The sequence below is a fragment of the Pezoporus wallicus genome, unplaced genomic scaffold (assembly GCF_028554395.1).
Source record: "Pezoporus wallicus isolate ANWC-B61680 ecotype Strahan unplaced genomic scaffold, APGP_CSIRO_Pwel_v1 scaffold_7736, whole genome shotgun sequence".
NCBI classification, from domain to species: domain Eukaryota; kingdom Metazoa; phylum Chordata; class Aves; order Psittaciformes; family Psittacidae; genus Pezoporus; species Pezoporus wallicus.
Genome location: NW_026636574.1, coordinates 2,278,643 through 2,293,935, shown reverse-complemented (window position 1 = coordinate 2,293,935; position 15,293 = coordinate 2,278,643). Strand labels below are relative to the sequence as shown.

The 15,293-nt window shown below is 59.0% G+C and overlaps 1 protein-coding gene across 6 annotated transcripts in view; it reads left to right on the top strand.

The window, feature by feature from the left end:
• Positions 1 to 10,667: 10,667 nt before the first annotated feature.
• The window catches only part of ATP2B4 (ATPase plasma membrane Ca2+ transporting 4), a 44,193-nt gene continuing 39,567 nt past the window's right edge, over positions 10,668 to 15,293 (top strand). For 5 of the 6 annotated variants that reach the window (XM_057400790.1, XM_057400788.1, XM_057400793.1 and 2 more), the window contains exon 1: positions 10,668 to 10,806. The gene's annotated coding sequence lies outside the window, so the exon portion shown is untranslated. Of the gene's footprint in view, positions 10,807 to 14,642; positions 14,825 to 15,293 lie in introns of those variants that run through there. The other variant, XM_057400789.1, reaches the window with a different exon arrangement.

The following is a 15,293-nucleotide window of genomic DNA, read 5'->3' as shown; positions in this document are numbered from 1 at the left end:
ATCCCTTGGAGAGCTGGAACCTGTCCATATCCTCGCCATGAGCCCCACCCCAGCCTTCCCCCATCACCCAGCAATCCACAGCTATTCCTGCTTGGAAGTTGTGTCCCAGTTTTTCTCGCTGTTTACATTCGGTTGCCTTCAAGGGTTTGCTTTGCTCCATGTTTTAATGTAATTCCCCCAGCCATCAGCCCAGGATGCAGCTCCTGCCATCGTGTTCCTCTTTCCTTGAGGATCTTTGTTTGAGAGGCTCATTTGACTTTGGTGGCAGCAGGGAAGGGGGGGAGCACCCCTGCACCACCAAAGCAACCTGATGATGATGGTCAAGCTGCAGAGAAAGAGCCATCACTGCATCCTTGACCCGCTCTGGGAGCCTCAAGCTGCTGCCCCACATTGGGGAATGGCCCTGGGGCTTTCCCCCCTGCAGCTGGTGATGTCCTGGCTGGTTCTGGGTTCGTTTCTTTCCATGCAGGCTGTATTTGGAGCAAAAACGAAGTGCTGAGGCACAGAAACACTTTCACTTCCCTTAAAGCCAATAATAGCACCCAGTGACTGCAGCCAGCAGCCTTCCTGAGCCTTGTGCAGGCAGGAGCGGGGCTGGAGCCAGGGAAACTGAGGCACAGGAGACCTTGGGATGCAGTGATAGCCCCTGGGCCTGGCAGCACCCACAGCAGCATCTCTACAGCATGAAAACAGCCCCAAATCCCCTTGTCCCGAAGCCAAGGAACCCTCCATTGTCCCCCGCCATGGACAGAGGCTTTCCCACCATTCCAGCCCTCTCCCCATCAGTGCTGATGGTCCATTCTGCTGCCTCCTTTTCCAAACAGCTCATCTGTGCTATCTGGTCACTAACGAATGACTCCAGCAATTTAGGGGTAAATCCACTCCTAATTAGGATCAGATTTAAGGAGCGAGCACTAGGAGAGCTCTTTGGTCGCCTCCAGTCAGGATGAGCTGGGGATTAGAGCCTGGAGGGCTTGTTAGTTAATAAAGGACTTGATTAAGGCTGACTTGGTGCTGGAGGAAGCGGCCCGGGTGAGTTGTGGGGCTGGAGACGCTGCTGTGGTTGATGGCGGTGGTGTTGGCTGAGGAGCTGGGATAGATCCACCCTGGCTGGGAGCTCTTTTGCTGTCAGAAGGAGGTGTCAAGGTGGCTGTGGAGCTCCATCGGGTGTGAGGCATTTGCCATCTGCTTCCCACACTCCCAAAATGTGCCCAAGGTCTGAATTCCCCACCATGTTTTCAGACTGCGGGGGACCAGGGCTCTCCATCCCCTTGCGAAGCAGCTTCTCCTCCTCTGCAGCTCCTGGCTCATCCTAACAAATCCCAGGGAAAGAAAGGGAAAGGAATGACGGGGAAAGGGAGCTTCCTGCATCCATCTCCCTCTCTGCTCTCATGCTGCATCGCTGGAGCCTGTCCTCAGCAGACCCATGCCTGGTAGTTGCGGTGGGTTGTGTTTTGTATCACGCTGTGCCCAGGGCTGGTTCCCTTTGCTGGAGACCCCCAGTGACCCACGCTGGAGAATGAGGCACTTGTCCTTGCTCGGAGCCAAACCAAGCGAGTCCCCTGCTCGGAGGCAGTAGATCAGCGCCAGAGCTGATGCTGGTGCCGGGCAGATGATGCTAAGAGAGAGCTGGAAACACAAACCCACCCCAAACAAACACCCTGGAGATGGGGCAACTTTCCGTTAGAACCATCGGTCACTGGAAAATCTTAGTGGGGAGCAAGAGGGAAGGAACCAGCTTCTGCTTTCTGATAGAGGTTCCTGCTGCGGCCCCGGCGCACAGGGTGTGTGAGGGAGCGACTTAGTCATCACGGGCAGATCCTGCGGGCCCCTCCGGCTGCCTCCAGCCCTTTCCCTTTAAAGGCATTGCCTGAATTACGCTGCTTCGGAGCGCTCATCAGCTGGCGATGAATGACAAACAGCATCTGATGTGCCCAAGAGCTGGGCACTCATCTCCTGCGCTGCCACAGGGAGTCAGCCCGCTCCTGCGGCTGCCCCGGCTCCGCTCGCTTTGCTCTAGGATGTGGGTTGAAAGCCCCGTTCCCAATCCCTGCTCGCGTCCGCTGCGGGAGGAAAGGGCTGATGGCAGGGATGGAAGCAGGAGAGCAGGACGAATGGGAGGCTTTAAGTCAGAGGGGGAGCGATGGGGCTGGAGGGTTCAAGCTTCCCCAGCTCTCCTTGGTGGCACACAGGCCTCTTTGTCTTGTTTCCCCCTGCACCATGGGGAGAGCTAAGCTCAGACCCACACCGTGGTGGACCCAAGGGACCACATCTGTACTTTCCCTCCTCCCCATTGCCTGCCCACGGTGTCACCCGCATGACTGAAAGGAGAATCCCTCAGACCCAGTGCCTGGTATTGGTACCTGCAGCCCATTTCCACCTCGGCAGAGCAGAACAATTCCTGTTGAGCTCAGTGAAGAGCACCAGGGCTCCTCTCCCCAAAGGCTGTGCTCCCGTGCAGGCCATCGCAGGCGCTTGGCTCACATCTTCCTCTGCAAACCATGGGCTTAGCCTATTTACAAACACACGTACAAAGCTCCCTGCTTGCCAGACCACACAGCCCTGACCACGCTGCGCTCGCCAGCACAGCTCACAAGTATCCTGCCCCGGGTATATGGGGCCTTAAATACACAGAGATGCATCCTCCTGTGTCCTGCCTGCTGCAGCATCCCCTTGGCTGTGGCGCAGGGATGCTCACTCCCCCTCCTGCCTCCACACCCTGTTGCTTCCCTCCCCAAAGCAAATGCCTTCTTTTCCTGCTGGATCTCTGCTCTGAACTCGTACATTCACATCCTGCATGTATGAGATGTGTCAGGCGTGACCCGGGCTCACAGGAGCTGCCAGCACAGCCCTTGGCCTCCGTTAGTTAATTCCTCCTTGGGGAGCAGGGGATGTGCCAGCGTTTGGGCCTCCCAGCGTTGCTCGGGGCTCTCCATCACTGTCGTGTCCTACATGGAGCAAACTGGGGCTGGCAGAGAGGGGAAGAGGGAAGAGAGAAAACGTATTGGTGCCACTGGAAATGAAGGGCAGGCTCCCACGTCAGAGCGAGGAGCGGATCAGCTGCCTCAGCAGTCAGCGGGGAAACAAGTTGCTGGCGTCACCGCTGATGTGAGACACGTCTTGCAGAGGAGATGCATCTGTGCTGTCTTTGCAGCGACAGCTATTCCAGCCCTGGTGTTAGCATTAGGGCTTGTTGGCATTGGGGATGCCAGGTAATTCCCAGCCCTTTGTCCCACGGGAGGCTGGGGCTGGGCTGGGGGATGCAGAGCTGTCAGCGTGCTCATCCTTTGGGAGCCCCGGTGTTACTGCAGTGGTGACACCCCGACTGCACTGCTCCTGCACATGGATGCCTGGGAATGGAGCCCGGTGTCAGGCGAGGGCGGCTGGTCGGGAGCCAGGGCACTGAGAGCCTGACCATCACCAGTGCCATGTGTCAGTGCCTGGTGCGACAGGCTGCTGGGAGGCCCCTGTTGCCCTTCCAAAGGAGGCAGGGATCTGCCTTTCCGAGGCTGGTGTGCCTGGATGCTGAGGCAGGGCTTGGTGTCTGCAGGGAAAAGCTCTGCTCTCAGCTTGCTGGGGATGCACAAGACCAAGGCAAGCACCCGATGTCCAGTGCTTGGCTGCTGTCCATTGCACCTCCATCCTTCCACCCGGTGCATCCAAGACAGTGCGGGCTGCAGGCAGCACTGGCCCTGCTGCTGGCTCTCCTTCCCTGTGTGATTTACGGATGCCGGGAGCTTCATCTCTCCCCATCATGACTCATTTTGTTCTCACTGAGGCTTTAATTTTTAAAGAGGCTCTCTTGGGTGCACGGGGTTTAATACCTGCAGAGGCTCCCATCAGGTGCTGGGGAGCTTTTCCCATCACCATGGATGGGGATACAGGAGGAGGCATGGCTGAGGCTGGTGGCCCTGAGCACCGCTGCCATCACTCCCAAGACCACACTGTGATAGTAGATACATGGCCAATGGAACTGAGAAGAGGGTCCCATTGCTCAGCCCGCAGAGGAAGGATGCAGAGAGGATGGGGATGTCCTCACTGCTGGGAAGCAGGAGCTGAGAGGGAAAGAAAGCACTGGGGCCTCGGGACGGTTCCCTTGGCCCTGCAGCCTGTGATAAGCCACAGCCACCAGCGCTGGCTTCAGCCAGCTCCAGGGACAAGCTGGTTGTGGAAGGTGGGAATGGCTCCGGCTGCACAAACGGCCTTGACCTCCCTCTGCTCCAGAGGAGGGATGGAGCTGCTGCAGGGAAAGTGTTTGCCTTCTGCCATGGAAAGTGATGGGATTGTGACCCATGGAGGGTGCTGGGTTTGTGTCCCATGGAGCTGGGTTTGTGTCCCATGGAGCTGGGTTTGTGTCCCATGGAGGGTGCTGGGTTTGTGCCCCATGGAGCTGGGTTTGTGTCCCATGGAGGGTGCTGGGTTTGTGTCCCATGGAGCTGGGTTTGTGTCCCATGGAGGGTGCTGGGTTTGTGCCCCATGGAGCTGGGTTTGTGTCCCATGGAGCTGGGTTTGTGTCCCATGGAGGGTGCTGGGTTTGTGCCCCATGGAGCTGGGTTTGTTTCCCATGGAGGGTGCTGGGTTTGTGCCCCATGGAGCTGGGTTTGTGTCCCCACGGAGGGTGACGTTTGCTGGAGGGATGCCGAGCTCCGGCCTGTTTGGATAGCGGCGCTGCTGTTTGCATAGCGATAGGAGGGGCTGCCGGCTGTGTTTGCTCTGTGCATGTCAGGGTGCGAGGTGCAGAGCTGTTATCCCGCTCCCAGCGCTGCAGCGGCAGCTGGAGATTGCTCCAAGCCCCTGTGTCCAACCTGGCATTGAGCACTGCCAGGGATGGGGCAGCCACAGCTTCTCTGGGCACCCTGTGCCAGCGCCTCAGCACCCTCACAGGGAAGAGCTTCTGCCTCAGAGCTCATCTCAGTCTCCCCTCGGGCAGGTTAAAGCCATTCCCCTTGGCCTGTCACATATTTGCACTGTTTCCCAAGGAACTGATGCTCATCCAGGACCAGGAACACTCCCCACGGCACAGATTGGTCATCACCCCCAAATCCCACTTACTAACCCCAAACTGTCTGTCCCAGTGCTTAGGGACCCTCTGGAGCCGCTCTGGCTGTGAGTGTGGGCATGATGCTCCTTGAGGAAAGCTTCTCCCCCATTTCTGTGATTAATGCCTTGCTCCCCCCGCGGCCGCCCGCAATCCCATCTATATCCATGGCTCCCCACTCCTCCTCGGCTCTAAAATATTTATAACCCCCTACATTAGGGCTCTTCTTCTCTCTCTTTGCCTTTCTTCTTCTTCCCCTCTGCCTTCCAGCCGGGCTCCCCGAGCCGCGCCGCACCAGGAGCCGCTTCATTTTAATATAACTCAGCAAGAGGAGAAGCTGCGAGGGATAATTTGGGCTTTGCTCAGGGAATGCGATGCTTTTTTTAATTGCAGTCATCTGCAGCTCCTTAGCGATGTATTATTGATGCTTATTATTCAAATAAAGCACTCCTCTCTTTTTGTCTTCTCGGGGATGCAGTTGGAATCATGGAATCGTTTAGGTTGGAAAAGACTCTGAAGAACATTGGGGCCAGCGCTGCCAAATCCATCGCTAACCCATGTCTCAGAGCACCACATATACATGGCTTTTGAATGCCCCCAGGGATGGTGACTCCACCGCTGCCCTGGGCAGCCTGTCTGGACAACCCTTTGGATAAAGGAGTCTTTTATAGTCTCATCCTCCCTGGTGCAACTTGAGGCTGTTTTGTCTTATCCTGTTGCTTGATACCTGGGAGAAGAGATGGATGCCACCTTGCTACAGCCTTCTCCAGCATCTCCACGGCCTCTATGCACTTGCTCCAGCAGCTCCATGTCCCCATGTGGGGTTCTTTGGGCTGCAAAGGCAGGACTTTGGGAGCAGCAGGATGAGAGCAGTACCCTCTTGGAGCACTGCTCCTGACCCCACAGTATTAGGAAGGGGCAACAAGAGGGCACAACCCCCCCCCCCCCTCGAAATGGACCTGCTGGGCTTAACCCTGCCACTGCCGTGCTGTCCCCATCCCTGTTGCATCCCTGTGCCATTGGCCCCATATGAGCTCCGCAGCATCGCTGTGCCGGGTACCACAGTGCCCAGGCTGGGACCAACAGCATCCCCTGGCTTTTCCCTTGGCTCTGGAGGGAAGGCCCCAAAGCAGGGCTCAGGAGCCTGGGTGCTCCTCCAGCTCCCCAGCTCCGGGGCTGACAGCTTGCGAGCGATGGAGCGGCTCTCCCGCGCTGTCACTTCTCTCTCCTCCCTTTCAGCACTACCCACCGCCTTGTCACTCCTGGCAGCAGGGACTCTCCTCAGTCCCACTAAGGTCCCGGAGCTGTTACCGCGATGCAAACACCGCGTACAAGGTTCCTCCTCTGATGTGAGGAAGGAAACGAGGGCAGAACTGGAGGGAGAAATGTTCATTTGGAGAGGGAGCCGGGGATGCTGCCGCTTCCCTTCCTCAGGAGGGGACCCCCACATCCCAAGGTGGGGGCACGTCCATTGCCCTACCCACAGGGTGCTCCGTGGAGAAGGAATGAGCTCCAATGTGCTGGTGAGGCTTCATCGCATCCCTGTGCCATGGCGTATCCCCCCCCCCCTGCCCACGGGTGCTTGGGAAGAAGCAGCTCCGAGGCTCCTGCTGAAAATACTCCGGGTTTAATAACAAGCATTAATAGATGTAGAGCCTGTGGTGGCTCCAGCTCCGAGTGTAGGGGTGGGGAAAGGGAAAGCGCCGTCAGTCACAGGGCTCCCAGGGAAAACACAGCGTGGCTGGCAGCTCCGTGATGGATTCCTTAGGTGAGCAAACAGTTTTGCCTCCTAATTACACCCATAAAGCAAAACTGGGCCCAAATCCTCCTCTTCTGTTTTCGCACCCCCCCCCCCCCCCCCCAATGAAGCAGCTGCCTAATTAGAAATTAACAGGTCTGTTAGAGTAATAGAGAGCAGAAACGCTCTGGGAGAGGCTTATTAGCAATAGCACGGCAATGGGTGTATTGGCAATGCCCTGGCCGTGGGGTTTTTCTGGGGCTGCAAAGCCATGGGGAGCTGCCTTGGAGCAAAGGGAAAGCCCAGAAACAAGGGGGGGGCAGAGCAGGAAAGGGGTGTGATGTGATGGGACCCTTCCATGCCCAGCACATAGGCAGGAGCCTGAGCCTTGCCGACAGGCGTCTGTGGGTGCTGAAGCTCTGCAGTGCTCAGGGAGAGGGAAAGGAAACCTGAAACCCCTTTTGCATCAGCCCCGTGCGGCTGCAGCATCACTGGGAGCACCTCGGGTAGCCCTGACATCCCCAGGGAGCTCAGAGCCACGGGACCCCCCGGCATTCCCAACAAAGCCTCTCCCGCAGCAGCGCTCCGGGGTTTATTTATCCCAAGTGAAATCGCTCTCCCTATATTTAGCCTTTGAATGGAGAGAGATTTCACAGATGCCCGACTGCCTTGCGCTCAGGAGTCAGTGTTTCCATTAGAAACCCTGCGGGTCCAATCCTGCTCTCCGGCACCATGACAAAAACCTTCCCCGCTGCCGGATTGATCCCCGCGGGGATGAGATCAGGATCTGGCCTCGGGTTTGGATGGGTTTGTAACTTGGCTGATACAACTTGGCTGATTCAATTCATTCTGCGCTGAGACTCCACCTCCAAGTTCCCAGCCTGGGAGACATTAAAGGCAAATTATGACCGAGTTCCATACTGGTTTTGAAGGGAAACCATCAGTTAAGCCTGGTTTTTACACAAGAACCCTGCAGGCTCAGCTTCTTCTATTTTGGGCTTATTTATTTCATGTTGCTGCTGGGCTCTTTTAGGCCAGCCACTGCTCAGGCCAGGGCCTGCCGCCTGCTTTGCTTACAGAGCACCCAGCAGGAAAGCATTTGGAATAGGAAAGAGGTGCCAAAATCTGGATTAGAGCTGAGGTTCCCAGCGCAGCAGGGTTTAGGTCCCTGCCTGTGGGCTCTGGTGCTGCTCAGTCACAGTGGGGCTCTGCTAATAGGGGGGAGAGCATTGAGGACCACCAGCCTCTGCATCCCTCCCCTGCCTGCATCCCTGCCATGGGAGCCAATGTGCTTCCTGATGGCTGCAGCAGCTGGAGCTCTGGATGATCCTGGATAAGGAGGGGCAGAAGAAGGCTTGCTGCCTTCTCCTTCTTCTTCACCTTCCATCACCTCTCCAGGGATAGCAAAGCCTTGTGTGTCCCAGCAGTAGGAGAGCGGGTGGCCCTGAGGCTGAACAGGAAGGAGCAGGAGGGAACCCTGGGAAGCAGGGGCAGGAAGAGCCCTTCGGAACGGGTTTAGATCCGCAGCTTCCACGTATGACCCCAAAACACCCCACGAAGGAACTTTTCCCTGGCGGGTTGTGGGGATGCACGGGTGCGAGCAGGCTCCTGGCTCTTCCTCCATGTGCTTGTCCTTAGATGTGGAATGGAAGGGGCTTTCAGCGCAGTGTTTATGGTTGTGCTCGCTGTAATGGAAACACACGAGGCAGGAGCTGCTGAGCTGGGTAACTGCAGGCTGCCACTGCATGGGAAGGAGGGTTTCCAAACGCCTTTGGGCTACTTCAGCGAGCACAACCTCCCTTTCCCCCCCCCAGCCACAGCCCCAGCACCAATTGCCCTGTTAACGACAGCCTCCCGGAGGCAGGAAAGCCGATTTCCTTTCAGGAGTCCAAATCCAGATGGTGAGAGATCCCTCCCAAGCTCAGAAAACCTGTTTTAAAAGGCCCTTATGTCTCAGTGGCCGTTGTGCCTCCCAGCCCACTGGAAGCACTGTCTGCTGCCTGCACCACCATCTATTCTTCAAGCTGGTTGGGGACTCGTCGTGGTCAGGGCCATCTGCTTCTCTATTGCTGGAGGGGGAGCTGGGCACCAGCTGAAAGCTGTTGTGTTCCTGCCCAATTTCCATCCATGGAGCTAAGAAATGGAAGATGCCTCAGGTTGCTTTTTGAGATAGAAGTGATGAGTGTCCCCTGCCCTTGTCCAAAGCTCCAGGGTTCCTATGGCCCCTTTAGGATTGGAGCTGCTCTAAGGTCTCCCCTTAAGGAGCCTTCTCTAGCCCAGCTCTGTCCTCCTGTCCCCGTAGCAAAGCTTTCCCCCTCCCGTGCTACAAAGCACGGGAATAGGTCACTGCTTTGTGCGGCTGATGGAGATGCTTTATTACACCCAACACCGCCGCACTCATTCCCTTGACTCCAAACAACCTCCCGTGCCCCCGAACCGCCCTGCCCTGGGCTCACCGGAGCGGCCGCATCCCCTCCCGATGAGCCGAATGGAAGGAATTCCACCAGCACACGGTTTGGGCTGCGGCTCCTCAAGCCCTTGGGGAGGAATTTCCCCCCCGTCCTCCCCAAGCAAAGGGCTCCAAGTGCTTTGTGGGGCTCTGTGCTCAGCGCCATGCCCCGCTGTTGCCTTGGGACTGCTCAGGAATGCAGAATTATCGAGGTGCAGGCCCTCGAGGGGGGAAAAAAACGTTACAAACGCTAATGAGGGCTTGTGCGTGCACAGATGTTCCACTGGTTTAACTTGAACCGGGTTGCGTGCCCGAACGTGGGGATACCGGCAGGATTAGCGCTGATTTAAGGTTGCCTACACCCAGCGCTGCGGCTGCAGGGATTCGCACGTGCTCCCCTCCCCGCTTCCTGCTGGAGCAGGGAAAGGGTTGGGATCCTCTCTGCTCAGCCCCCTGCAGCTCATGGGGTGCTGGGGGACGTTGTCACCCAAAGGGGCGTCCTAGGGCTGTGCCGCACGGTTTGCGGGGCTCAGCGCATCGCAATGGGCACACCGCAGTGCCCATGGGGAGCCCCAAACCCCAGTACCCATATGAGGAACCCCGAACTCACAGTGCCTATGGGGAACCCCAAACCCCAGTACCCATATGAGGAACCCTGAACCCACAGTACCTATGGGGAACCCCAAACCCCAGTGCCCAAGGGGAACCCCAAACCCCAGTGCCCATATGAGGAACCCTGAACTCACAGTGCCTATGGGGAGCCCCAAACCCCAGTGCCCATATGAGGAACCCCGAACCCACAGTACCTATGGGGAGCCCCAAACCCCAGTGCCCATATGAGGAACCCCGAACCCACAGTGCCCATAGGGAGCCCCAAACCCCAGTGCCCATATGAGGAACCCTGAACTCACAGTGCCTATGGGGAGCCCCAAACCCCAGTGCCCATATGAGGAACCCCGAACTCACAGTGCCTATGGGGAGCCCCAAACCCCAGTGCCCATATGAGGAACCCGAAACTCACAGTGCCTATGGGGAGCCCCAAACCCACAGCACCCATGAGAGCCCCAGTTTTGCTCACGGTGCTATAGGGATCTTTCCCCCCACTCCTTGCCCGGAGCGGGGAGTGCTGTGTGCATGAGGATACCCTCACTTCTTGGGGTACCCCTGTACTGCTTGGGGGTGCATTAATGATGCTTGCCCAGTGGGGAGGGAGACGACCCGCACGCTGCCTGGGGGTGCCCATTGGGGTCACTGTACTGCCTGGGGTGGGGGGTCCCCCATTGCTCGGGGGTCCCTACATTGCTGTGGGGGGTATCCCCACTCTCCCATAGGATTACACCATCCCCTTCCGTCCCCCCTTAAAGCGGCCCGACGGGGCGGGCCGCCACCTTAAGAGAGCCCCTCCTCCGGCGGGTTGGGGCGAGCCCTTCTCGGCTCGGCTCGGCACGGGTTGCCATGACAAGCATTTTCTCCCGCTAGCTCCGGGTCCGTTCCCTTTATATCCCCCCCCTTTTCCCTTCCCCTCCTTCCCATGGCCAGCCGAGGGGGCTCCGTTGCCAATCGGGCGCTGCAGGGATCGAGGTGAGTGGTTTTTGGGGTGATTTCGGGTGGTTTTAGGGTGTTTTAAGGGGGGGGGGGGGAAGTAACGTGCCCATCGCCCCACCCGCGGCGGGGGGCCCCCGCCGCGGGTGGGGCGATGGGCACGTTGCTTTCCCCCCATCCCGTTCCTTCCCAGTGGGAATCGCGCCTTCGGACCCCCCCCTCTTTTAACATATAGGGTGGTGTAAGCTCCATTCAACTTGTTGCCTGCCCTTTGATGGCGGGGGGGCAGCGTGGTACTGGATGGAATTGAGTGGGGGGGATGCGGTGCTGTGGGGTTGATGGCCCCATAATTCCCATAGGGAAAGGCGGTGTGTGTGTGGGGGGGGGGTTGCGGCAACAGAAGGGGGTGTGGGGGGGTCTTTCCTCATCCATGGGGCACGAAGGAGGTTGGGGGGGGGGGGGCTGCGTGGTGTTTGCCTGTGGTTTCCCCCACACACACGCTTTGCTTGCACCCAGCCGGTTGATAGGGACCACGAGGAGTAAAGGGGAGGGGGAAAAAGGGGAGGAAAAGGGAAATCAAGAGCTAAAGGCGAACCCTGCCCACATGGCCGGCAGGCAGGAGCCTCCTCCGCACTCCTTTTACCCTTTCCCTGCATCCCAAGCCTCCGAGCATCGCTTCGGGTCCAAGGAGCACCCTGGGGCGGTGAAGGGGGTGATGGTTTGGGTGTTCCCTTCCCTGCCTGGCCGGAGGGGAGTGGAGATGTGGCGAGGGGGAAGGAATGGAGGAGGGACAATAGGTTATTGTGCTCTTATCTCTGGAGACCTGGGCTTGGGTGGGGGCTTGGATTGCAGAGCTCAAACCAGCGCAGCCTGTTTGTGCCCGAGGTGGGGTGCAGAGGGGGGTGCCCCCCCAACCGCTAATGGGGCAGGCGGGTTTGTGCCCTCAATCTTTCGCTTCCTTGAGCGCTCAAACGCACCCACATTATTTAATCATGAGCAAGAGGAGCTGACGTCCCCGCCAGCCCCACCTCGCAGCAGCACGGGCTTCCCTTCCCTGCTCCATGTGTGTGTCCGCCTGGGTCAACCTCCAAGGAAATCCCACCCTTGGGATCAAGGGGGCTGGAGGTGCCCCCAAGTAGGGAAGGGGCTGGGTGGAGAGAGCCTTGGTGGTGGTCTTGGAGGCCTCCCGACCCCTTTAATTCCCTAAAGCCCGTTGGGAGCGGCTCCCTCGGAGATGTGGATCCTGTGCCCCGTGCCAAGGCGGGTGCCGCACCGGCGCGGCCCAAGGGATGCCCGGGGTGTTGGTGCTGAGCTGCAAATGGAGCTGGGAAGCACCCAGGGCGTTGAGGCAGAGCTTCCCCGTTCCTTGTCCTTGCCCTGTACCTCGGAGCCCGGCCCCTCGGGGTGCGGGCTCCATCCTTGTCGCACCCTCGCTAGTGGCAGCGCCGCGGGTGATGTGCAGGGTCCTCTGCAGAGCCTGGGCTCTGTTGCTGCAGGCGAGGTGGGGCGAGCGCTGCAGGTACAGGCTTGAGGGGGTGAAGGGTGTCGTTGGGTGTTGTCGGTTGAGCCGGTGACGGAGGGAATTCCCTGCTGTGGATCCGGCTCTCGCTGCGCGCTCTGTGCTCGGTCGGGATCTCTTGCTGCCGGTGTGGCTGGAGCATCACGGAGCCTTGTGTGCAAGGAGCTTGGGATGTGCAGTGCTGGAGCCACCCCGGTCCTTGGGCAGGGAGGGCCCCGTTCTCCTCTCCACTGTTCTGCAGCACACCGGGGTGGAGCTGTGCCTGGAGTTCCCTCGTCTTCCCCAAGGCCTTCCCCTGCTGCCTGTGCAGGGAGATGAGCCTGCTCCTTCCTTCCCTGCCTGCACCTTGCAGGGGCTGCGGTTTCCCTGCCTGCTTCCTGCTCCTCTATTGGGCTCTTTGGGATTGTTTTCCGCCTTTTCCTGTTGTTTTCCCCTCGCTGTTAGGCCACGAGCAGGGCTTGCCCGCAGTGGTCGCGTGTGCCTGTTGCAGCAGCACTGGAAGGAGCTTGGTGCTGAGCAGCAGCTCTGCAGTGGGGACTTGCTGCCGATGCCTCTTTGCTGCTGCTCTGTGGCATGGACCAGGCTAGGGGAGCAGCTCAGAGTGACCGTGGCAATGGGATGCAGGTCCTTGGATGGGGGAGATGGCTGCTGCAGCATAAATGGGTACCACCTCCTTGGTGTTCCCCAGCTCCTGTGTTGTGCTGGGGGCAGCTGGGAGCGGATCCAGGCAGGGTGAGGGATGCTGTGTGATGTGTGTGGGCTGCCTGGAGCTTACTTGATGAGGATGGATGGAGGCAGAGATGTCCTCTCCATCATGATTCTGTACATGTGGAGATCTGATGTGCAGAGGAGGAAATAGATCTGCAAGTGAGCTGGGAATATGAACCCATCACTCTTGCCTTCATGCTGTGCCTGGGGTGGGGGAACAAGGACATGTCCTGCGTTGCTGGTGGTGGAGATGCTCCTGGGGGATAGGGAGAGGGTGGTTGGTGCCTTCCTCCTCTCAAAACCAGGGCATGCAGAGGCCTCCAGCACTGAGCAGTGATGGGATGGAGGAGAGGGACAGGCAGGTGACAGCCCAGAGCTTCCCACTGCGTTTCCCAGTGACACTGGGACTGCGGGTCCGGACTTGGGGTCCCTGGATGCAGTTGGCCACAGGAGCCACGTTCCTGCCACCTCCTGCCAGTGCTTTGCGAGGCGGAGCTAATGAAACATCTGACTTTGATGTTTTAATTACTTGCTTTTGGCTTTAATGCAGGGGGATAATAGAGTTTCCATGGACTTATAAAACCTGTGCCTCTATTTGTTCATTAGAAAGAGGAAAGGGGGTGGGGGGAAGAATCGCAGGGAAGCTCGCCCTGGGTAGAGAAAGGAAGAAAGCAAATGCCTGAGAGGTGCGGAGCGCTGGTGACTCTTTTAAAGCAGTAATTAAGCAACTTAGATCCAGGGAGAGCTCTCTGTGAGTAACCCATGAGTTCCGTGTCCTCCTGGATTTGTGAGCTTCTGGGAGGGGTCTTGGGTTTAAAGGTGGGAAGCTGATGCACAGCGACGTGCTCCAGGGGATGCAGGAGTCCTGGCTGGGAGCATTCCTCTGCCTGCACTGCCTGGGCAGGAGGGTGAGGGATGTGGGGACCGTGGTGAGGTGGGATTGTAGCATCATGGAATGGTTTGGGATGAAGGGATCTTAAAGCTCATCCAGTTCCACCCCCCCTGCCACGGGTAGGGACACCTTCCACTAGAGCAGGTTGCTCCAAGCCCCATCCAACCTGGATGCTGGGTGCTTCTGGGATGTTGGTGCTTCTACATCGTGGCATCGTCCTAAACACTGTATGGACCGAGGGGACACTGCACATCGCTGACACTGGCCCTGCTTGTGGTCCTCTCCCTAAATCCTGTCACTAACTCGCTTCGGAGCAAGGGAACGGGCATGGGGAGGATCACCCCGCTGGGCAGTGCCAAGGGCTGGCTCTCTGCGTTGGCGAGGGTCCATGGGGAGCCTATGGGGACGCGCTGCTCCCCACTGCGTGCACCCCCCGGCCCGGAGACTCCTCAGCAGGGCGGCGGGAGCCAAGCCTTGGCCACTTGTCCCTGTTTTCTGCTGACGGGGAAACTTTTCCTTCTCCGCTTCCATGGCAGGGATGAGTCGGCAGCTGGGCTGAGCCGCGGCGCCGGCAGCCAGAGGAGCCGGGCGCTGCTGCGGCTGCAGGGGCCGGGCTCCATCGCCCCTTTTCCGCCTGTTTTATGCCGTATTCCCGTGTTTTCCTGCTGCTGCTGTGCCTGGGCAGAGCGCGGCGCGTAGGAGTCCCTACCCGGAAGAGTTTGTCCGGTGGGGACGGGGAGGGAGGAATCCGATCCCTCCTTTTCCCAGGCTGGGATCCCAGCGCGCTTGAGCTTCCCGTGGCCCCCGCCAGCTCCAGAGCCCCCTGCGTGGCTCCGGCCTCCTGCTCCGTCGCGGCTGGCACGGGAGAGCCCCCCGACACGGATCCGGTGACTCCTCCAAGGCTCTTGGCATCTCCTCTTTGTCTCCGGCACGGAAAGGTCAGCGCTGCCCAGCTCGCCGCGGTCCGCTCCGGAGCTGTAAATAATCCGGATCCTTCAGGCTCCGGGGCTGATCCCGGCATCCTCCTCCTGGGGCAGAGCAGGGATCGGGCCGGTTGGCGATGCCAGCCGGGGGCTGACTCCAGCGCTGCGGAGCCGGGGGGACAGGCGCTGAGGCCCGAGGTGCTCGCTGCAGCAGTGGCAGGAGCAGCGCGCCCTGAGCCAAGGGCAAGAGCCGGGATCGCGGCTCCCGGGATCCTGCCTTCCCCAGGCTAAAAATAAGCTTTTGGCCCTCATGGAGCTGCCTCTGCCCTGGGCGGGGGGGGGTGGTGTGTGTGTGTGTGTGTGTGTGCAGGGGACCAGCCCTGCCCCGTGGTGTCAGGGCCTGCCTGGGGCTGGCCGTGCCCTTTGCTCTTTGAGCATCGGATCCAGTGATGGGATTTTCAGGTCCGGGCTCGTGTTTCGGACA